The 23286-nt window shown below is 38.7% G+C and overlaps 1 protein-coding gene and 1 pseudogene across 2 annotated transcripts in view; both read right to left on the reverse strand.

The window, feature by feature from the left end:
* The window catches only part of LOC110192005 (N-acetyllactosaminide beta-1,6-N-acetylglucosaminyl-transferase-like), a 278024-nt gene that overhangs the window by 183571 nt on the left and 71167 nt on the right, over window positions 1–23286 (reverse strand). The window lies entirely within an intron of this gene.
* Window positions 17193–18475, reverse strand: LOC110191997 (N-acetyllactosaminide beta-1,6-N-acetylglucosaminyl-transferase pseudogene; annotated as a pseudogene).

The following is a 23286-nucleotide window of genomic DNA, read 5'->3' on the forward strand; positions in this document are numbered from 1 at the left end:
CAGTGCCTTCGGCCGCGGCTGATCAGACCAAAGCAAGCTTGGAAGGCTCTACCACAGATCAGGCACAGATAGTCCATGTGACCATTTGGAGTGGAGATGGCTCTAAATTTGTACATCTCACATTTCTTTTGAGCACAGCTCCTTTTTTGAAGTGGGCATGCCATGCTGGGCAGTCCTATGCCCAGCTTTTGAGAATCGATTCCAAAGTTCTTCAGGAAGACCTTGAGAGTGTCTTTATATCACTTCTTCTGACCTCCGTGTGAATCATTGCTTCATGTGAGTTCTCTATAAAAGTCTTCTAGGCATGCACTTTCTGCAGTAGATAGCATCACTCAAAGTATCCAAAGCTATCTGGGCATTTGTGAAGTGCATAGACCAGTGGCCATTAGACATGATAAGTTGATCATTTGGTCTGAGCATCTCCCTGATATAGCGTCAATGGTTCCATCATCTCATCTGGGTAGGTACTCCTTGCAGTTATGCAGACCAAAACCCCTTCATATCTTAGTTCATAGCATTTAGAAGTAGGAGAGACTTTATATATCATGAAGTCTAATCTGAGTGACTTGTCCAAGATTGAAGCATTCAGTTAAAAGTGGGAATGTTTGTTAAAGTTTACATTTACACTACCTAAGTGGCTATCCAAGATGCCTTACAATTAATTGACAAAAGAAATTGTCATTGGCTGGGAGTAGCTCTTGTCCCACTGGAAACTTTTCAGCTGCCCAGAAGGGCCAACGGCTGTGATCTTTAGCAAATTATGCTTTTTTATACTGTATGTGAGACTCTGAATAGTATAGATAGAATTCAAAGGGACTTCAAAAGTCATCTAGTCAAACCCCCTCATTTTACAGATGAGGGAACTGAGTCTCAGGAAGTTTTTATAACTTGCCCAAGGATATCCATGAAGCAAATGTCAGAGGCAAGATTTGAACCTCTGTCTATAAAGCTAATATTCCTTGCACTGTACCAACTTCTACCTTCTAAATTCAGCTAGATATAATAAAGTATAACTGTACTAGCATTTTTTTTCTGTCTTCATTCCTATTTCTCTTGTTTAATTATCTATGCCAATGTGAAATCTTTTGTGTTTCTGGGCATATTTTACACCTTGTGGTACAATGGGAAGGATACTGGTTAAGGAGTCTGAAGAGCTGAATTCAAATTCTGCTTTTGATATCTGCAACCTATGTGATCTAGGACGAGACAACTTCTCTGGTCCTCAGTTTCCTCAATCACAAAATTAGGGGGCTGAACTGGATGGCTTTTGAGGTCCATTTTATCTCTAGATATAGACCCTAATGATGTATCACTCAGTTAACCACCATTCTCATGTTAAAGGGAATGTAGAATAACTGATTTTCATAAATCTGAAGTAAAAATCTTTTAAATTCATTTGGTAGGGCTGGCAGGCTTCAGGAAAAAATAAATAATTTGTCAGAGGAGCACTAAAATCCAGGGTTATTTAGCTGAATGTGATTAAGATTAGACTCATTCTTATGATTTGTGATTTCTCTGTAATAGTTCTGTGCTGGAAGACAATTTTAATGGAACTCTTGTCAGAGTTACTAAAGCAGATCAAATGACTCAGGGTTTGTTTATTTGTTTTTCCCTAATTACATATTATACAGAGCTTTTCCTGAGATAATAAGAGCTGTTACACATACTATTCAGGGAAAAGTTGGCAATGGTGGTAATCACACTCCCATTTTAACAGCTAACTGATTCCATTCTCTTTGTCTAGATAACATAAAGGAAAACCTATGAATTTATGAATTCTTTGATAATGATGATGCCTTCAAATAACGTCTTTCCTTAAACGACTAAAATATATCAGTGAAACCCTTTCCAGGAGTTTACTGGGGAGAACCCAACTCCTCCTGGGGCCCAGTCACTTGACTTTCTACAGTAGTTCAGCTAATTGGTGAAGGAGGAGGTATGAGTCAGTGCATCTCCCAAATTGGCCGAAAGGCTCTAAAACATTTTTTCAGTTCTCACCTAAAGGCTTAAGGGCTTTCACAAGCAAAATTTGCAAGGAATTTTCAAGGCAAATACTGATATTTTGAATTTTCAAGAGTTTCAATTATCAGAGCCTGCCTTAGAGAGAATAGTTCTTTTTGAGCATGTCTTAATTTTCTTCTGTTAGATTATAAATTCCAAGAGGGTTGGGACTAGCTTATTATTCTTCCTTTTGTCCACAGCCCTTTAACACAGTGTCTTGCACATAACAGGTACTTAATAGATATGAATGGCGTAGCATGGCTTGTCACAGAGGCTTGGGATTAAACTGAATGGCATTTAATTGAATTAACTGCCTTAGTGGAAAGTAAAGCTAAGTTTATGAAAAGCACCCTTAGTTTTGATGGAGGAAAGTTAACATGCAAACACTCTCTGAATGATGAATGATGTTAAGCAAATATTTGCAAAGAACTATGTACCAGGCAAAGCAAATAAACAAAAGCAAGTCACCACAGTAAATGCTCCAGAAACATAAGCAGTCATACGAGTTCTGGAATTGAGGTTAAGTTTTCAGTGATTCTAATATAAAGTTCTAAAAAAAGGAGAGGTTGTTACTTAGAAAATGGTGAACAATAACCAAGATTCTACTGCCACTTGGCTATGTCTACATCACAGCCAACAAATATTTGGGAAAGGCATTTACCAAGGCATATGGATTTTCACATGAAAAATTAGTTCTGATATAAATTGTTTTTACCAAAATGTTTCTTTCCACTGAGACAGTTCAGCCAATAATATCCATATATTATATATGTGGCTCAAATGAAAGTGTTACAAATAAAAACTTTTAGCTTCCACCATTGGCCCACGCCTACTTTTATATAAATATATATTAGAGAATAAGGAAAAAATGCTTTGAATGAATAAGACAGTGTAGTATGGGGGGAAAGTCCCTGGATTTGGAGTCTGGAAGCCTGGGTTTGAAGCTCAACTCCAACATTAACTATGGTGGATGACAATGGGCAAGGCAATTAAGTGGCAAAATGGATAGAGTGCCCTGCTTGGAGTTGGTTCAAATCTTGCCTCAGACACTTACTAGCTGTGTGACTGTTGGAGAGTTACCTAACCTTTCTCAGGTTCAGTTTCTTCATGCATAAAAGGGAGGTAATAGTAGCATATATCACAACATAGGTTTGTTATGAATATTAAATGAAATGTGATAGTACATGTAAGGTACTTTATAAATCTTAAGTTATATAAATATTAGTTATTGTTACTATTGTTAACTTCTCTGAACCTCAGTTTCTCATCTGTAAAATTGGGATAATACCTATATTACTCTACCTCCCAGGTTGGTTATGATGAAAGTACTTCATAAAACATAAAATACTATGTAAGTGGGAACTGTTTCTATTACATTGGAAATCCTTGACTCAAATTCCTTAACTATGACTCTGAAGTGCTTCTCAAATCATAATTAAGGGCCTGATGTCATCCCTGGGAAGAGAGGAGAAGAGTGGCTTTATACAGTGATCAAACCTACTGACATTTTTAGTGGACACAAAGAAAATTCCTTTCTCACTTTCTCCCCAATCTGTCAGAATCATGCTTTTAAAATGTGAAGAACAAAATACATATGATCATAAAGGAAACTGATTACATTGAAATACAGTTATCAAAATTTTTATAAGGACAAGTTCATGAGCCCCCCAAAATCTACATGGATTCCAGGTTAAGAACCCCTACTTTATTCCAAGGAGGGAAAGAAAAACAAAAACATGAGCATTTATACCTTGGAAAAAGACAAAGGCTACACATCAGAGCTTGACTTATTATTTTGTTGATTGTCTATAGTAGACAAGAAATTATTCCAATTAAATGTAAAAGTGTGTCTTGCATACATTTATTTTCCTAGAAAGCTGGTTTTTAAACATCTGCTTGTATATTGCTGGATACATATAAACACAGCCAACTAGAGCACAAATGGAGCAGCTAGGTGACTCAGTGAATAGAGTATCCAGCCTGGAGTCAGGAAGATCTGAGTTCAAATCCAGCCTCAGACACTTACTAGCTATGTGATCTTGGGCAAGTCATTTAACTATTTACCTCAGTTTCCTCATCTGTAAAATGAGCTGGAGAAGGAAATGACAAGGCACTCCAGTATCTTTGTCAAGAAAACCTCAAATGGGGCAGCTAGGTGGTGCAGTGGATAGAGCATCGGCCCTGAAGTCAGGAGAACCTGAGTTCAAATCCGGCCTCAGACTAAACACTTGACACTTACTAGCTGTGTGACCCTGGGCAAGTCACTTAACCCCAATTGCCAAAAGAAAAAGAAAAAAGAAAAAAGAATCCCATTCCCAGGCTGGTTTCATGGCTTCTATCTCTCTATATCCCCTCCCCAAATCTAAAGCAGCATCATTTCTCAGCAGCCTTGGTCAAAAGATGGGCTGTCTAAGAGCCAGTTAATCTTCTTTCTCTCTACTCAAGTCTTCTTGCTCGTTTGAGTGTCTGCCACAAAGGGACATGGGAGAGCCTAGACCTAAACTGTTGAGAACCTAGATTTAAAGTGTGTCCTTAGCCTGCAATATTGATTGGTGGAATACTGAAATTGAAGGTTCTGACAAGCCTCTGGCACCAAGAAAAACATCTGCTAAATGAAATAATCCCTGAAAACCATTTGGAATGACTGCATTCATAAATTCCCTGTCACGTTGGTACTGTTTTAATCTGCAATACCAGTACAGCACACCACCTCTTTTACATATGGCTGCTTTCTTTTCACCATCTGAGAGCCCTTGTACCATCTGCTCAGCACTCCTTTCCCCTGTTAAAATTTTTTTTACATTTTTTAAAACAGTACAGTCATTTCTAGATCCAACCCCTGAAACCCCCTATGAAACTTGCCTTACAATAAAAGAAAGCAATTAAGCAAAACAAATCAATACAAATCATGTATGATAGTATATGCAACATTTTTCACTTATAGTACTCTTTTCTTTAACAAAATGCTGGAAATACTTTCTAATCTTGTCTCCTAGTTCAAGATTGGTCATTACAGGTTATTTTTTCCTTTTACATTTCCTTTATGTTCCTCATCTCCTAGGTCAAGATGAGTCATGACAAGTTATTTTTTCCTTTACATAAATATAGGCTTTGTATATGTAGCTCTACCTCTGCTTCTTGATTCTACATCAGTTTCCTACTTCAAGTATCTCTTTTCTCTAACCTATCTTCCACACAGCTGCCAAAATGATTTTCCTCAACTTCAAATCTGACCTGTCAAGCCCCTTACTCAGTAAACTCAAATGGTTCTTCATTAACTCTAGATTCAAATATAAACTTCTCCTTTTTACATTTCAAGCCCTCTACAACCAAGCCCCAATCTACCTTTACAGACAACTAAATATTACTCCCCTTCCTGCATTCCATAGTTCAGCCAAACTGGCTTTCTTGCTGTAGCTCACAAGTGATTCTCAATATCTACCTCCATGCCTTTGCATTGCCTTCTCTCCATGACTAGAATGTACTCTCTTCTCACCTCTGACTCCTTGTTTCCCCTCAAGACTCATCTCAAGGACAATCTTTTACATTGAACCTTATCTAATCAAACCCCGAACACATACCCCCCATCCTAATGACCTTCCTCCCAAAATTTTTTGTTGTTGTTCAGTTGTTTCAGTCTCATCCAACTCTTCATGACCCCATTTGGGATTTTCTTGGCAAAGATATTGGAATGATTTGCCATTTCCTTCTCCAGTTCATTTTATAGATGAGGAAACTGAGGCAAATAGGGCTAAGTGACTTGCCCAGGGTCACACAGCAAGTACGTGTCTGAGGCTGGATTTCACCTCAGGCCTAGGACTCTATCCATTGCCCCACCTCCCAATTTACCTTGTATATATCCTATATATACTTTTTTATGTGTGTATTGTCTTCCAAGAGATAATATAAGCTCCCTAAGGGCCAGGACTTTTATTTTTCCTCTTCTCAGTGTCTAACACATAGGAGACACTAAATGTTTATTGATTAAGTTCATGCAAATCTTCCCTTGTTTCTTTAAATTCCTCATTTTTTTGTTTCTTACAGTGAAATAATATGCTATAATATAATATAAGACAACATTATATTATGTTATTAATAATATTCATAGACCACAATTTGTTTAGCCATTCCCACAATTGATGGGAATACATCGTTTCCAGTTTTTTTTCCTCTTTCACCAAAAGCAGCACCCCTCCCCAAATGAGATAACATTTGTAGAGTGCTTAGCACAGTGCCTGGAATGAACATAGAAGGTACTATATAACTGCTGGCTATTGTTACTATTATTATTATTACTATTATTATTATTCCTTCCAGATTCTGAAAACACCTATACACCTGGTAACTATTGAGAATTCATGTCATTAAAATGAAAGGGACCTAGTCCTTTTCTGGGGTATGGTTCTATTTATTACTAGATGAAGCCTGAGGATTTTATCAAAGCCAACTGTTTTCCAGTTTCTACTTTTTAAAAAATGACATTATTTTGGATAAGATCATAAGATTTAGAGATGAGACACTAGAGAAAAATGAGTCCATTATCTCCCTTATAGACATGAGGAAACTCAAGCCTACAGAATGAAAATTATCTTTTTAAGGTTACACAGGCAGTGTCAGAAGAACTGAAATTGTAATTTGGGTCATACAATTGCAGATGTAAGGCTGAAAGGCACCTTAGAGATTATTTAGTTTGATCCTTTATCTTACAGACGCAGAAACTGAAGCTCAGAGAGCTTCAGTGATTAAGCTTCAGTTTAAGTGATTTGCCCAAGGTCACAAAGATGGTAAATAACAGAGCCTGGATTTGGACTCAGGTATCCTGACTTCCAATCCCATGTTTATTTTTCTTCCTCTGCGCTACAGCTGCCTCCTCCTACATCTCAAACTCAAACATCTTAAATTCAGCTTTTCTAAAACTGAATTCATTATCTTTCCCTCCTTCAGGTCCTCTCCTATTCCTAATTTTTTTTTTTTAGTACTGCAGAGGGTACCACCATCCTCCCAGTCGCTGAGACTCAAAACCTAGCTGTCATCCTTGCCTCCTCACTCTCTTATCCTCTATACTGAATCTATTGCCAAATTCAGTTAATTTTATCTAATATATGTCAAATGTTTTATCTAATACCTCTCAAAAATTCTCTCTAATGCTGCCACCACCTTAATGCAAGCTCGCATCACTTCACCCCTGAATTATTGCAATAACCTGTTGGTGGATGTGCCGGGCTCAAATTTCTCCTCATTCCAGTCCATCCTACACTCAATTGTCAAAACGATCTTCCTAAAGCACAGGTCTGATTATGTCACTCCCCTATTCAATAACCTCCAGTTGCTTCCTATCAGCTCCAGGATCAAATATAAAACCTTCTATTTTGTATTCAAAGCTTTTCCTAACCCAGGCCCCTGCTAGCTTTCCAGTCTTCTTCACACCTTACTCCCTTACATGTATTCCGTAATCTAGTATCACTGACCTCCTTACTGTTCCTTGAATAAGACCCGTTCCACCTCCTGAATATGAGCATTTTCTTTGGCTGTCCCCCAAACCTGGAATACTCTCCCTCTTCATTTCTGCCTTCTGGCTTTCTTCAAGTGCCAGCTAAAATTCCATGACTGTGGACAAATGACAACCTCTCCGAGACTCAGGTTTCCTTTTCTACAAAAGAAGTCGGTTGAACTAGATGACCTTTATAATCCCTTCCAACTCTAAATCTTTGACCCTATGACCCTTGGGGTCAGGAACCACGTCTTAGTCTCTACCACAACACTTATAATACTTTCCAATAGGAAAGTTTAATAAATGGTTATGGAATGGATGTTGAGTGAAACTTTGGAACCCAGAATTCCACCATAGTTTCCCAGTTGAGGGTTTCTTTATTATTTTGTTGTTGTTGTTTACTTGTTTGCTGCTTGAATCAGAGCTAATTATAAAAGTTCTGAACTCAGGAGACAGGAAACCTAGATAAAGGTTGGTCTTTGTTATTGAATCGTTAGTTGAGGGTAGATAATTATATATCTGCAAAGTAGATGTCTTATTTTATGCCTGCCTTGAGGCAAAGATGCTCATCTTGGTGTGTATGGAGTCTTACACTCTCAGGCCATTAAGGCACCTATCTGGCTCAATAAGCGGCTGGGGGAATCTGGGCTTGGGAAGGATATTTCTGAGAACTGAGCAATTACATTAGGAATTCAAGCCAGGACCAAAGAAAATGTTTCTTGCCTCAATTATTTGAATATTTCAAATGAAAGCTTTTGTTTTGGTCTGAGCTATCTAGATTCTTAATGGAGTTCTCTGCTTTGCTAGCCTTTCCTGGAGTTTTCCAATTTTAGTGCAAAGGGCACAGGGATTTATTTATGCTAGAACTGAAAATAAAAAGGCATTCCAGATGCTGAGAATCTTTCATTAATGAATTGGGAGCTAATAATAATAGCTAACATTTAAATTTTTTTTTTAAGTTTTGCAAAGCACTTTTACATAAGTAGTGTAAACTGCATTTATTAAGCACCTATTTACTTTGCTAGGTATAGTGCTAAGCCTAGAGATACAAAGGTAGGCAAAAGACAGTCATGCTCTTGATGAGTTCACAGTGTAATGGGGAGAAAACGGACAAAAAACTACATACATACAGGATATAAGATAAATTGGAAATGATCGTAGAGGAAACATACCAGGAAACCTGAGAAGGGGTTTTTGCAGATATACCATCTCATTTGACTTGATCCTCACAACAGCCCTGATAAGGTAGGTGCTATTACAATGTCCATTTTAGGGATGAGGAAATCCAGGCAGACAGAGATTAAGTAATTTGCCCAGGATCACACAGCTAGTATCACAGGCTGGATTTGAACCCAGGTTCTCTGAGTTTTCACATCCATTGCCTTTTCTACTCTTCCACACTGCATCCCTACAAGGGAAGCCTTTTTTTTCCTCTTTTTTTTTGAAGAGCTGGGGCTGGAGAGGGCAGGAGAAGGTAGTAATAATACATTTTTAAAAGAAGAAAAGAAAGGTGAGTCAATGAGTCCTTTTTAATGGTCTTTTTTGGGTTCATATTTTAATGGTAGAAACAATATGTAAGTAACTGGGCACATACAAGGATCCTTCAACTACTCCAAGATTATTTAATGTTTTATGTTATTTGATGTTTGGCATTAAAAAATAATTTTAGAGGATACAGCTAAAAAAAGGTCTCTCTTACTAGAATAAGATATCACAGAATCTTGGAACTGGTAGGTAATTCACAACCCATCTTGGCTAATTTTGAATAGTAATCTTCTCTAAAAATCTCCAAACAAGTGGTTATCCAGCCTCCACTTAATGTCTTCCTGGGATGAGAAATCCTCTGCTTCTGAAGATATCCCATCACATTTTTTAGACAGTAATAATTTTACAAACATTTTCCATCTATCCAGCTGAAATCTGTCTCTGTAACATCCACAAGTTGCTCCAAGTTCTTCCCTCTGGGGCCAAGAAGAAGACATATATGACAGCCATTCAAATACTTGAAGAGTGCAATGTCTGTGTCTCTTCCCTCTCATCCCCCCTTCTAGTTTCCAGGTTTAATGATCCTAGCTCTTTCTACTGAACCTCATACAGCCACGGTCTCTACTTTTCATCATCCTGGACACCCTCCTCCAATTTATCAATGTTCTTGCTTATGGTGCTCAGGACAAAACACAAGATGGGGGATGTGGTCTGACAAGAACAGAGTATAGAGTATATACTCAGCTTATAAAAAAAAAATCCATGCCTCTATTCCATGATTTCCTTTATAGTAGGACTGCTTTTTGAACCTGGGCCAGAATTTAGTTTTCTTAAAGTGAACTTCTTTGCCCCTCTGAAAGATATTTTCTAGGAGCCAAAGGAAATATTGTCTTTATCTCTAGAGAAATGTTTTTATGTACATGTAGTACTTTCTTCTCCCTTTTTGCCCTTACAGTCAGTGCAAGTGAAAGAAACTTGGCCAGGCTTGAGGCTTTTAGAGGTGAAGGAATGTGGTGTTCCACACCTAAGAACGTACAACTGGGAAAGTGTGATTAAACATGGCATAACAGAGTTTCTAGTTTCTAGTTTCATCTCTAGAGTTTCTAGCTACCAAACACTCATAAAAATGCAGATGTGATTCCACTCTGTGAATAGGAGCTGGACCTACCTTTCCTACTTGTTTTGTGTTCATAGATAAATAGTATTCACTATTTTGCAGGTGTCTGACATCTAAATTAGAAGCAAAATCAGTAAGCTTATATAATATCACATTGACAGTCAGTAAACATTTATTAAGCATCCGCTATGTGCCAGACACTGTACTAACACTAGGGATTCAATGAAAGCCAAAAAAAAAATTGTCCCTGCCTTTGAGGAGCTCAACATCCATTAGACACTAGTAGGATCTTAAATTTTGGTTACAACTTCTTTTGGATAAATTAGAATCACTTTAGAGAGCTAAAGTTATCCCTGAAATAGCCTAGGGGAGGAGATTGGGGGGTATAATATTATTACTTATTCTTATTTATAAACTGGGAAATTAAGCCTGGGTGACTAGCAGTGGACCCAAGGTCACAGAGCGAATCAGTGATACACTAAAACCTCAGGTATTTGGGTTCTTGTATTAGTTTTTATAGTCTAGTGGACCCCAAAGTCAGAAGAAATCAGACAAAATGACAACATAAATTTTAGTAAAAATTTATCCCTGATGCAGACAGCAATGTATGTCTTCAAGTTATGCTCAAAGGCACCTATTCTACCATGATGGAAGGCGAATGAAAATATCACAGAAAAGTGTAAATTTTGGTGAGCTGGGTGAATAATGGATGTGAATAGGGCAGTCAGTCAGTCAGTAAGTATTTATTACTATGTGCCATGTGTCAGACACTGTGCTAAGGGCTGGAGATACAGAAGGCAAAAACCAGTTCCTGCCTTCAGGAGCTCACATTCTAATGGAGGAGACAACATACCAATAATTATCCACATATAAAATATATGCAGGGTAAATTGGAGATCATTTCCGAAGGCAGCACATAACCATTCAATACTTGTACATCAACAGCTCCATCAGGGATGTCACCAGAGAGATGTTCAACCAGAAGAAGAGGTGTCCAAAATGTATTTAGAGTGAGGCAGACAATCCACATCTAGCGTCGTGGACACCAATAACAGGTGAATAACAAGTCAACTGTCCATGTGCTCCACTGGGATATCAAGAGCTCTAGAAGGAAGTCCCCTAGAATATTGGAAAGATTCCCTGAAGAAGTGGACAAAGGTCATACAGGTTGAAACAGTGTGGGTAGATTTCAAATCATCACTGCAGGAGAGAAAGTTAACATCAACGAGTGCATAGATGATTTTGAGTACACAAATATCAAAGGAGGAAGCAAATAAACATTTATTAAGTAACTGCTATGTACCATGTACTATGCTAAGCACTTTATAAATTTTTATCTCATTTTATCCTCACCACAGTCTTGGGAGGTAATTTCTATTATATTCTCCATTTTTATAAATGAGGAAACTGAGGCAGACAGAGGTTAAATGACTTGCCCAGGGTCACACAGCCAGTAAGTGTTTTAGGCAGAATTTGAACTTGGTTCTTCATGACTCCAAGTCCAGCATTCTAATCCACTGTGCCACCTAGCTGCCTCTATGGAATTGATTATTAACTTTCTCCCAGCAGAACCCACAAAATTGAAGAACTATTTCCTTAGATTGGAAATGGTACATGATGCCTGATTTTGAATGGATCAAGTGAGTAAGATATTTGTCAATGGCATAATATGAGAAAATGTCTTTTATCATATTTATTGGACATCCTCAGTTTTGGGCCTTCCCCTTAAACACACTTTCCCCCAACACAAACACTCACACCTAGATGTAATTTGGGCCAGGAATGAAATTTCTCTGAAAATGGGCACAGGACGTGCGTAACTAACCAAGCCCATTCAGGGGAGACTTTTGTGCTCACTGAACCTTTCTAAAAGTACACCACGAGGAGCACAGCTGTCCTTCGTCTCCCTTCCCTTAATTGTGAATGTCAAATGACTTGGGAAACATTTTTCTAACACTCTTAACCCTGGGGAAAATACCTACAAAACATCCCACCTGAGCTTGACTGATTTCAGTTTCAGTTGGGTAAAACCTCATTTTTCCCCTAAAGTTTTCTCATTAAGAATTTTACTTGATTTACTTCTTTAGCAAATAATTCTTACAAATAAGTTTTGACTCTTGTTTGAAAATGTATGATGAACTGAATAAGTCAATATAGAGGATGTGGGGGTGGGGAAGGGGAAGTGAGACTACTTTGGGGAAAGAGAACAGATGGGACAGGATACTGGATGATTATATCACCTCCTCTGTCCTGCTTGCTTGCCAAGGTAATTAAGGGAAGGAAGCAGAACAAATGGGATTGGATCTTTTTAGAAAACTAGATAATAAAATAGTGCAGTTTGCATAGAAATTGCATATGAGGGGAAATAGAGGTGGGAGAGAAGAATGAAAGAGAGGAGGGAGAGAGAAAAAGAAAGAGGTGGGGGAGGGACGGGAAGGGAGAGGAGGAGAAGCAAAAAGACAGAGATAGAGATATCGAGTCAAAGATTGAACTGGGACTTTTGTGTGGCTTGGTAACAGTTATGGTGCTTGACTTAAGGCCTCTCTGTGTATCTGCTCTGCTGGTCTTCCATCTGGGGAAGGCAGTCAGAGGGATGAAGATGTCTGTTTCCTGTTTATTGTCTCTGTCTATTGTCTCAGTCCATTTCCCTATTCTGGAGCTAGATAGTTTACACTTGGAGTATATGACTGTGATAAAAGAGGTACTGAATCCTTAAGGAGAACACCTCCTTACTAACCCTTTCTGATCCATTACTACTTTCTAGAAGCATTCCTGAGCCAGGATGCCTTGCTAACAATTCTTATTTCCTGGAAGTGTACATATCAGTACAATTGATACACTTATGATATAAATTATTTATACTAATAATATATGTAGAAAGGAAGCCTAGTATAATGGATAGTTCTAACTTCTCTGAGTTGAGATTATCTAGGCTTACCCAAGACCCTGGGCAAGACACCTTAACCTCTCAGTGCCACAGGATACTACCTAAATCTAGAAATTACAGGGCAAGTATTGAACAGCAATGGTAGAGGAAGTGCTTTACCATAAACTCCCTACACTAATGAAATCACAGGTCCAGTTAAAAAAAAGTCTCAGAACCATGGATCCTGGGAAGGTAGTAGGGTGAGAAAGTAAACTAGGTCACAGTTCTCCCTCCACTGCCAATAATAATAATTAATAATCATAGCAGAATTTATACAACACTTTCAAGGTTTGCAAAGCAGTTTACATCTATTATTTCATTTGAACCTCACAACTCTGTGAGGTAGATGCTATTACTATACCTATTTAACAAATGAGGAAACTGAGGCTGAGATAGTTTAAGTGACTTGCCCAGGGTCATGGTACCAGCAAGTGTCTGAAGCAGGATGGAATTGAAGTCTTCCCTCTCCACTGTGCTATCAAGCTACCTCCCACCCCTCCACCGACACTTTCATCACCCTGCCCAGCCTGGCCCCACCCCATCAATGAGAGTAAACATAACCATGACAAGAAGAGGAAAATTAGAGAGAAAAAACTACAGGTAATTCTTAGGGAAAAAGAATGTAATTGAGGCCCGACATCCTTCTGTGGCACATGGGGACCCAGATCCCTGAGTAGTTTGAAGCCCATGATTCAAACCAACCCTGAGGCACGAGAGCAAGGAAAAGGAGTGACCATAAAGGGTCATGGAGCATGATAGGAGAAGCCTGTGGCAGAAAGAGGCCAAAAGGGGCTGGTTACAGAGGAAACAGGCAATCACCAGAAGGAATGAGAGAAACATATTTTCTCAGGTCCAGTTATCTCATTATTTAAGACAATTACCTTTAATAATTATCTATTATTGGGACAGGTAGGTGGCGCAGTGGGTAGAGCACAGGCCCTGGATTCAGGAGGACCTGAGTTCAAACCTCAGACATATAACGCTTACTAGCTGTGTGACCCCGGGCAAGTCACTTAACCCCCATTGCCCAACCAAAAAACAACGACAACAACAAAAAACCAAAACAAACAAAAAAGCATTTTGAAAAATAATTATCTATTATTCCTAATTATCTAAGACAACGTCAAAAGACTAACGATGGAAAATGATGTCCGCATACAGAAAAAGAGCTATGGGATCTGAATGCAGATCGAAGCATACAATTTGCTCATTCTTTTTTAATTTGTTTTGTTTCTTCTTTCTCGTGGTTTCTCCCATTTGTTCTAATTCTTCTTTATAACATGACTACTGTGAAAACATATTTAATATGAATGCATATGTAGAGCCTATATCAGGCTGCATGCTATCTTGGGAAGGGGGGAGGGAAGGGAGAGGGAGAAAATTTAGAATTCAAAATCTTATGGAAGTGAATCTTGAAAACCAAAAATAAATTAATTAATTTAAAAAAAAGAAAGAAAGAAAAGAGACCTAACTGCAAATGTGTCTCAGAATTTCCCTCGGGGGCCTTCCCTCAGTCATTTCCCAAACAGTTACCTGGGGTCAGCCTAGGCATTAAAGAAAGTCAGCTTCATAAAAGAGAGAGGAACTCACAAGAGTGAGACTAAGAAAGGTGGAGATGAGGTCCAACTACAGAAGCCTCTCAGAGCCTCCCTGCAGCAACGTTCCGAGGAGATGCCTTGCCCCTTGTAGGCCACGGAACTTCCCTGAGAGAGCAAAGCCCAGGACAGGGCTGAGAGAGAGGCACCACAGTCTGGGCTTACAGAAGGGAAATGATTTACTGTAAGAAGCACTTTTAGAACAAGACACCATAGAAAAATCAATGACTGATAACAGACAGAAAATGTTAAAGAAATTAAAATTTTGAAGTTGATTTTATGCCCAGAAAACAGGCAAATATGGCAACAACAAAGATAGGAATAGTCAGTATGGGATGGGTTGTGAAAAGATAGGCAAACTAACAGGTTGTTGGAAGAGCTGCAAACTTGGACCAGCCATTCCAGAAAGCAATTTGGAATTATGCATAAAGAAGGATGAAAATGTTTAAAAAACAAATCAAAGAAACACTTTTTTAAAGGGAAAAGAGACATATGTTCACAGACAAATATAAACAGGAATACACATCCCAAGAAACCCCACAGCAAAGGGGAAGGAGCAGAAGGCAGGAAGGAATAAATGTTTAAGTGCCTATTATTTGCCAGGCACTTGGCTAAGTGCTTCACACAATAAGACACTAAAAAAAGGCTGTGACACTTGAACCAGGCCTTGAAGGTAGCTAGGACTTCCAAGAAATGGAGGGATAGAGGGAGAGCATTCCCAGGCATGGGGGACAATTGACAAGGCTGAAGAGGCTGGAGGTAGAACATTACCTACAGGGACCATGAAGAAGGTTGGTTTGGATGGAATGTTGAGAGTATGGATAGCTAGCATTTATATGACTCTTTAAGGTTCACAAAGTGCTTTACAAACTTTATTCTCACAACATCTGATACTCAGAACAACCCTGGGAGGTAGATATTATTATTAGTAATATTATCCCATTTTACAGATGAGGAAACTGGAAAAGAGTAAAAAACATTTAGTTGTTTGAGCAAAGGAGTCCCATAATGTTCTAACAAAAGAAGGGGGGGAAGTTCAGCTGACCTAATTCTCCTCCTTTTCAAAGACTATCAAAATTCAGTTTTTCAGTTTTGAGGGATTTAGTTGTGGGGGAAGTTGGGAGCAGAGGAGAGGAAGGATTTGTTTAAAGAAAAAAACTTCCAAATCATCAATCAATAAGAATTTATTAAATACCTACTACATTCTAATAATAATAAACATTTATATTAGCACTTACTGTGTGCTAAGCACTTAACAACTATTATTTCATTTGATCCTCACAACAGCCCTGGGTAGTAGGTGCTATTAATCCCATTTTACAGATGAGAAAACTCAGGCAAACAGAGGTTAAGTGACTTGCCCAGGGTTACAGAGTTGATACAGATCTGAGGTCAAATCTGAACTCAGGTCTTCCTTTTTCCAGTCTGCATCATCTAACTGTCTGGCATAGTGTTAGGTGCTGTGGGTAGAAATATGAAGAATAACACAATCCCCACTTGAAAAGAGCTTACATTCTGTTGGGGGGGAGACATGAAATATAGATGTATGTACATTCAGAATAAATATTATTAGAATAAATACAAATTAAGACAAAATGGTTAACTACTAAGTAGTCTGGGAGAGAGGGCACTAGCAATTGGGGAACAGGAAATAAGGAAAGGCTTCTCATAGAAGGTGGTACATGAGCTAAATATTCAAAGAGAATGTTTCTATAAGGTGGAGGTCAGGCATGACGGGCTGCTAGTATTAAAACGTGGAGACTGGAGATGGATTGTCATATATGAAGAAGACAGAGAAGGCCAGTCTGGCTGGATCTGGGAGTATGGAGAGCAAGTACAAGGAGGCTGCAAGGATAAGCAGGGCAAGGCTGTGGAAGGCTGTAAAAGCTAAACAGAGGTGTTCATATTTTATTCTAGAGGTAATAGTGGAACCACTGGAATTTACTGAGTAGAGGTCTGAGAGGTCTTATGAAAATCACTCTGGCAGCAATATAGAGAATAAAATGGAGAAACATGAGGTGATGAGGGTCTGAATCCTTATTCCTAAATTTTAGTTGCTGTTCAGTCGTGTTTGACTCTTCCTAACTCCATTTGGAGTTTTCTTGGCAAAGATACTGAAGAAGTTTGCCATTTCCTTCTCCACCTCATTTTACAGATGAGGAAATGGAGGCAGACAAGGTTAAGTGACTTGCCCAGGGCCACACAGTGTCTGAGGCCAAATTAGAGCTCATGAAGAAGAGTCTTCCTAATTCCGGGCCCAGCTGCACCACCTAGCTGCCCCAAATTCTAGTACCTAATTTTAAATGCCCTCATGCTAGAGAGAGAATTAGGTCTACAACTACATACCAATGGTTCCTAAATTGCTTGAAATAAGTGTATCTTAAGACAGAACCAAACTTTGAAAATAGGTATTATATTCTACAGAAACATCTGCTTATTTTCCCACGCTAAGAAGTTTCTCTTTCATGAGAGATTGTGTTTCATTCTATAAGGACATGTTTTCTGTATATCACTTCGTATAGCATCTTTCGTTCCTGCAACATAAAGATTTCAACATTTTTGTTCATGTTTCTTTATTCAAAGTAATAGCACATGTGAGGCACACATACCTGGATTCCTACTGAGAGTCACCCAGAAGTGCTCATCAGGACTGTAGCTGTCCTTAGACCACTCAAATAAATCAATGGCCCGTTGGTCTTGGAGAACAAAGTTGACAAAATCCCTGATGAGGGCAACATAAGCCGAACCAAAGTAAATGGTCAGATTGTGGGGAGGTGGGGTTTTTAATGTCCGGGTTTGGTTAATAAAAAATACAACTGGACCCGCATGCTCTTCATGGCTATATTTAGTTCTCCAAATCATATACTCAGGAGGCAGCACCCCTGGGGTGACATTTTTCCCTTTAAATCCTTTCAAATGCTGGATTATTTCCTTATTGGTTTTCAGAGGGAAATCTTGCCCACAAGTGTTAATAATGTACTTCCACTGAACCTCAGAGGCTGCAAGGTCTTTCATGCAGTTCAGGTCAGCCTGGAGCCTGGATATTCCAGTATAGACTACATATTCCATCTTTGAGGCAAGGAAAGCATTGGGAAAACAGTTCAGAAATTCTCCCACTTCTACATAAAACTCAAGGGCTGCCTTCTTATCCACATGAACACAGTAAACATTCTGGGGCATGTAAACTGCCCTGAAGAGTCTCTCAAAGGTTTCGAAGTCTTTGTGTATAACTATTATGTAGGCCAAAGGAAACTTGAGCTCTTCTTCTGACAGAGTTTTTGTTATATAGTGATTCTGAATCAGTTGTTGGCTACAGGTAATCACACTGTCTGAAGTTCTTAGCACACTTTTGTTCAAAAGAAAGGTCTCTCCTTTTATAATTTGATTACAGACTTCTGCTAATTCAGCAGCATTCTAAATAGTTGTTCTCTGGATCCTCTTTTGTACCAGCAATTTACGATTATAAAAGAACACAAAAATCACGGTTATAAGGAGAGCCAGCACAAAAAGACATTGCTTCCAAAGTCCCATCCTTCACAATAAGGAAATGAAAAATGATGCAGTGCTTCCCTCTGATAGGATCCTAGTTAACTGTTTAACTTACTTTTGGGGGAGCCGTCATCTAGTTCCTCTTGGCAGAAGCATTTGGGGGGCTTTTCTACTGATATCCTTCCTGTCTCCTCTGCCTCTTTTTCTATTTTCCAATTTCCTCCTCTGTCTCTCTACCCCTCTGACAACCATGAGAAGGAAGTCTGCTTGTTTATTGGGGTTCCACTTAGCCTTTTGCTAATTTGTTACATCATCAAAGCAACCCGCCTCAGGGGATGTGAGGATGCACCAATGCTTCTCCACATTCCTGTGCTGAGATAAAATCACTTGTGTGAGACACAACTATTTTTAAAGTCACATACTGTACACTCCAGCTAGCTTTCTGTCCCTTCCAGAGACTGGTAACTCTGTTAGTAATGCTGCTTCCTGTTAGTGGTGTTCAGTTGTTCTTGGGATTTATTTGCTTAAATAGCAGCCCTGCCAAGTTGGTAGCACTGGTCCTAAACAGAAGAACATTGCCTGGATAGTCATTTCATGAATATGTATTTATTATTCAGACAGAAAATCATTTTACCCTTTATTTCCTCCTAAATCTCCATTTGTCAGGGCAGCAAGATGGCACAGTGGATGGAGTGCCAGGCCTGCAGTTAGGAAGACTCATCTTCCTGAGTTCAAATGTGGCCTCAGACACTTACCAGCTGTATGACCCTGGGCAAGTCATTTCATCCTGTTTGCCTCAGTTTCCTTATCTGTAAAATGAACTGGAGAAGGAAATTGCAAACTATTCCAGAGTCTTTGCCAAGAAAACCTCAAATAGGGTCACAAAGAGTCAGACATGACTAGAAACAACTGAACAACAAAAACAAAGTTCATTTGTCATATTAGGTCAATATATTGTAAGGCACTGAGTATTACTAGCAAGACCCATTTTTCCTAGGGCTTACTTTTTACTCCTTGGTAGTGTGGGAATTGTGGGAATTGAGTGAATCACACTGACTCCATCTTGTGATTAGCTCAGTTCCCTTTCTATCCAATTATGGGTCTACTCTAGTCCAATTTCTGTCTTGTGAGAAAATTTTATTGCATTGTTTGAACTTAGACCTGTGTAGGGAAGCTTGACCACGCTACTTATTGTTTAAAGACTCTTAACTAAGGAATTCAGTTATATGGACCAGAAACCCAGTCAGATCCAAAGATAGATGCAAGGAGTTTGCTCATAATTATACATCTCAAGCAACCCATATGTCTTATCTGAAAACTGGCCCTGCACTGGTCAATCAATTACTGTTTCCTTCTTCTTTTGATTGAATACAGACACTTGAGCGAAGAGCCAGGGGCAGGGGTGAAGAGTGGGACATTTCTTTTTCTAATTCAGAGTATTGCACCTGAAGCATTAGCTCATCTCCCTCGCAACTCAGAAAGCTTCTAATCTTTCCTCCAATTAGAAATCAGATTGTCTAATCTTATACTTTGGCTTATATCCCGCTAATTGTTTTATTTTAATCCATAAAAATCTGGCTCCCCCTGATTTCAGGGTCCACTGCCACGCTGAGGAGACCCGATCCTGATTTGTCATACATTTGTCATGCACAATAATATCGATGTGCTCAATAAATTGATGTGCTCAGAAGTTTGAACCTTTGTTTTCATAATTATTTCAGATTTCACCCATCACAGTTTTTGGCAAAGCCATCCAGATTGAGAAAGGACTTTGACCTCCAGGGCGAGCCTCTTTATTTCAGATTCTACTCATCATGGCAATAAGTTAGTTGTTTAAAGAAGCTATTATATTTCACTCACCCCTAATTTATGACAGGGTAACAATATCAATACTGGAGAATATAATGTTTATCTTGTTTTATAGATAAGCTTTATATGAAGTTTCTCTTATCTTACAGATGACTCCCAAGAATTTACTAGCCAATAAGAAATAGGGAGGTGGATCAGTGGAATAGGTTAAATATGCAAGACACAGTAGTCAATGACTATGGTAATCTATTATTTGATAAACCCAAAGACCCTAGCTTTTGGGATAAGAACCCACTCTTTGAAAAAAACTGCTGGGAAAACTGGAAAAGAGTATGGCAGAAACTAGGCATAGACCCAAATCTCACACCATATACCAAAATAAAGTCAAAATGGGTTCATGACTTAGATATAAAGGCTGATACCATAAGTAAACTCAGAGAACAAGGAATAGTTTACCTATCAGATCTATGGAGAACAGAAGAATTCATGACCAAACAGGAGACAGAGAACATTATGAAAAGCAAAATGGATAATTTTGATTACGTTAAATTGAAAAGGTTTTGCACAAACAAAGCCAATGCAACTAAGATTAGAAGGAAGGTAGAAAATTGGGAAAGAATTTTTACAACCAGTCTCTCTGATAAAGGCCTCATTTCTAAAATATATAGAGAATTAAGACAAATTTATAAGAACACAAGCCATTCCCCAATTGATAAATGGTCAAAGGATATGAACAGACAGTTCTCAGATGAAGAAATTAAAGCCATCTATAGTCATATGAAAAAATGCTCTAAATCGTTATTGATTAGAGAAATGCAAATAAAAACAACCTATCAGATTGGCCAACATGACAAAACAGGAAAATGATAAATGTTGGAGAAGATGTGGGAAAATTGGAACACTAATACATTGTTGGTGGAGTTGTGAAATGATCCAACCATTTTGGAGAACAATTTGGAACTATGCCCAAAGGGCTACAAAAATGTGCATACCCTTTGATCCAGCAATAGCACTTCTAGGGCTATATCCCAAAGAGATCAAACAAATGGGAAAAGGACCCACATGTACAAAAATATTCATAGCAGCTCTTTTTGTGGTGGCAAAGAATTGGAAATTGAGAGGATGCCCATCAATTGGGGAATGGCTGAGCAAGTTGTGGTATATGAATGTAATGGAATACTATTGTGCTATAAGAAATGATGAACAGGCTGACTTCAGAAAAACCTGGGAAGACTTATATGGTCTGATGCTGAGTGAAGTGAGCAGAACCCAGAGGAATTTGTATACAATAGCAGCCACGTTATGCAATGACTAAGAATGTTAAACTGAACCCTTCTCAGCATTACGAGGATCTAAGACATCTCCAGAGGCCTCAGGATGGAAAATGCTGTCCACATCCAAAGAAAGAACTATGGAAGTCGAATCGCTATCACTTATTTTTACCTTCTGTTGAGTTTTGTTTCGTCTTTCTGATGGTTCCTCCTATTGGTTTTAATTTTTTACTTACGACTTCACTAATATGAAAATATGTTTAATGGGTATGTAAATGTAAAGCCTATATTAGATTGTGTGCTGTCTTGAGGAGGGTGGGGGGGAGGAAGGGGGAGAAAAATTTTCAACTCAAAAGCAAATGGAAGTGATTGTTGATAAATCAAAATAAATTAATAAAATTTAAAAACAAAACAAAACAAACAAACAAAAAAAGAATTTACTAGCCAAGCCTATGCAATAAAATGTGCATAGGTAGGTGTCTTACAGAGAGAAAAGGGAAGAATTCAGAATTACATTGCTTGGAGACCCCAAGGAAAGGCGGAGAACTCCATGGTGCCTACTTAGGGCATTTCTGGAATCCCCCTTGTTAATTTTGCTGAGGACCTGGAATTTAAAACAGTGCTTTGAGACTCAGGTCCCAGCTTTGGTTGAGTCCATAACTGAAAATTCCAGTCTGAGCATAGCAGCCAAGTGTTCTCTGCAGTTGACAGGACATGTCAGCCCTTCCTCTGTATATTTCTATCCTGTGCCTTGAAACTTGGGAAAGAAAATCTTTAGAAGAGTAGAGGACATAGAAATTCTGGGATTTTCAGTGTCTGTATGCCCACATACACTTTCCCTTCTTCCCATGATTCCGCACCAATCTCCTTCCCTATCAGCACCCTTAAGAGGGCATGAGAAATGTTTGTTACATGATTTATAGCGCATTTTGAACAGTTATGTGGGGTATGCCTGTAGAACTGTTCCCAAGGCTTTAATCCATGAGACTCCTATCATATCTCAGGTCTAATACCATTAAAGCCTAGTCAACAACAAAATGATATTTTTGTGCTTTTAGATGAAAAAAAAATCAGAGAAAGGGAGCAGAAAAATCAACTTTTAGTCTGCATTTCAGTAAGGACAACAAGGTAATAGGCCTTATCTAGATCTAGAGGGGATCTTAGAAATAATCTGATCTGACTCTCTTCTTTTATAAGGAAGCAAGGTGACTTAGTGGATAAAGCTGAACCTGCAGTAACAACAACAACAACAACAACAACAACAACAATAGCAGTTAACATTTATATAGTATTTAATATGTGCCAGATTTTGGTCTACGAGAATGAAGGACAACAGCCAACCATGTGTCAGGTACTTTGCTAAGGGCTTTACAATTATTACCTCGTTTGATCTCATAATAATCATGGCAGGTAGATGCTATTACCACTCCCATTTTACAGATGAAGAAACTAAGGCAAATAGAGGACAAATGAGTTGGCAAGGGTCACCTAGCTACCAAGTGTCTGAAGCTGCACTTGAACTCAGGACTTTCTGACTCTGCGTCCAACGTTCTAGCCACTGCTTCACCTAAGGTTTGAATCCCCTCTCTGACACCGAATAATTATGTAACTAAGTAAGACTAAAGGATCTTTCTAAGCCTCACTTTCCTCCTATAAAATGAGGATACTATTAGAACCTACCTCATAGGAACACTGTGAAGATCAGATAAGATAATGTATGTAGAAGCAGTAGCATGGTATAATATATATTGTTGTTCGTCCTTGGTTTTCAAAGAGTACAAGTGACATCATGGGGTGGTCTTGACTTGTGCATGAATTGGATTTAAGTAAGGCAGTTACACAAAATCATCAGCCTCACTCTTCCAGAGTCATTGAAGTCCAATGGCAAGACAAAAGTCAAGATGACTGGTGATGGCCTGGGAAGCAGTGGACAACATTGGAGTCTCCGATGCCTGACCAAGCTCTAAGCACTTCACAGTGCCTGCTTCAGCAGCCTTCATGGCCTTTGGAACAAATCCTTCTCAGTTAGCCATTCTACCTAGGGAAGCCTTCACATGTTTGGGGTAGGCATCCCTCTAATTCACGACAGGTTTGAAGCTTGT

Source organism: Phascolarctos cinereus, unplaced genomic scaffold, assembly GCF_003287225.1.
Source record: "Phascolarctos cinereus isolate Bilbo 61053 unplaced genomic scaffold, phaCin_HiC Scaffold_4;HRSCAF=312, whole genome shotgun sequence".
Lineage (NCBI taxonomy): Eukaryota > Metazoa > Chordata > Mammalia > Diprotodontia > Phascolarctidae > Phascolarctos > Phascolarctos cinereus.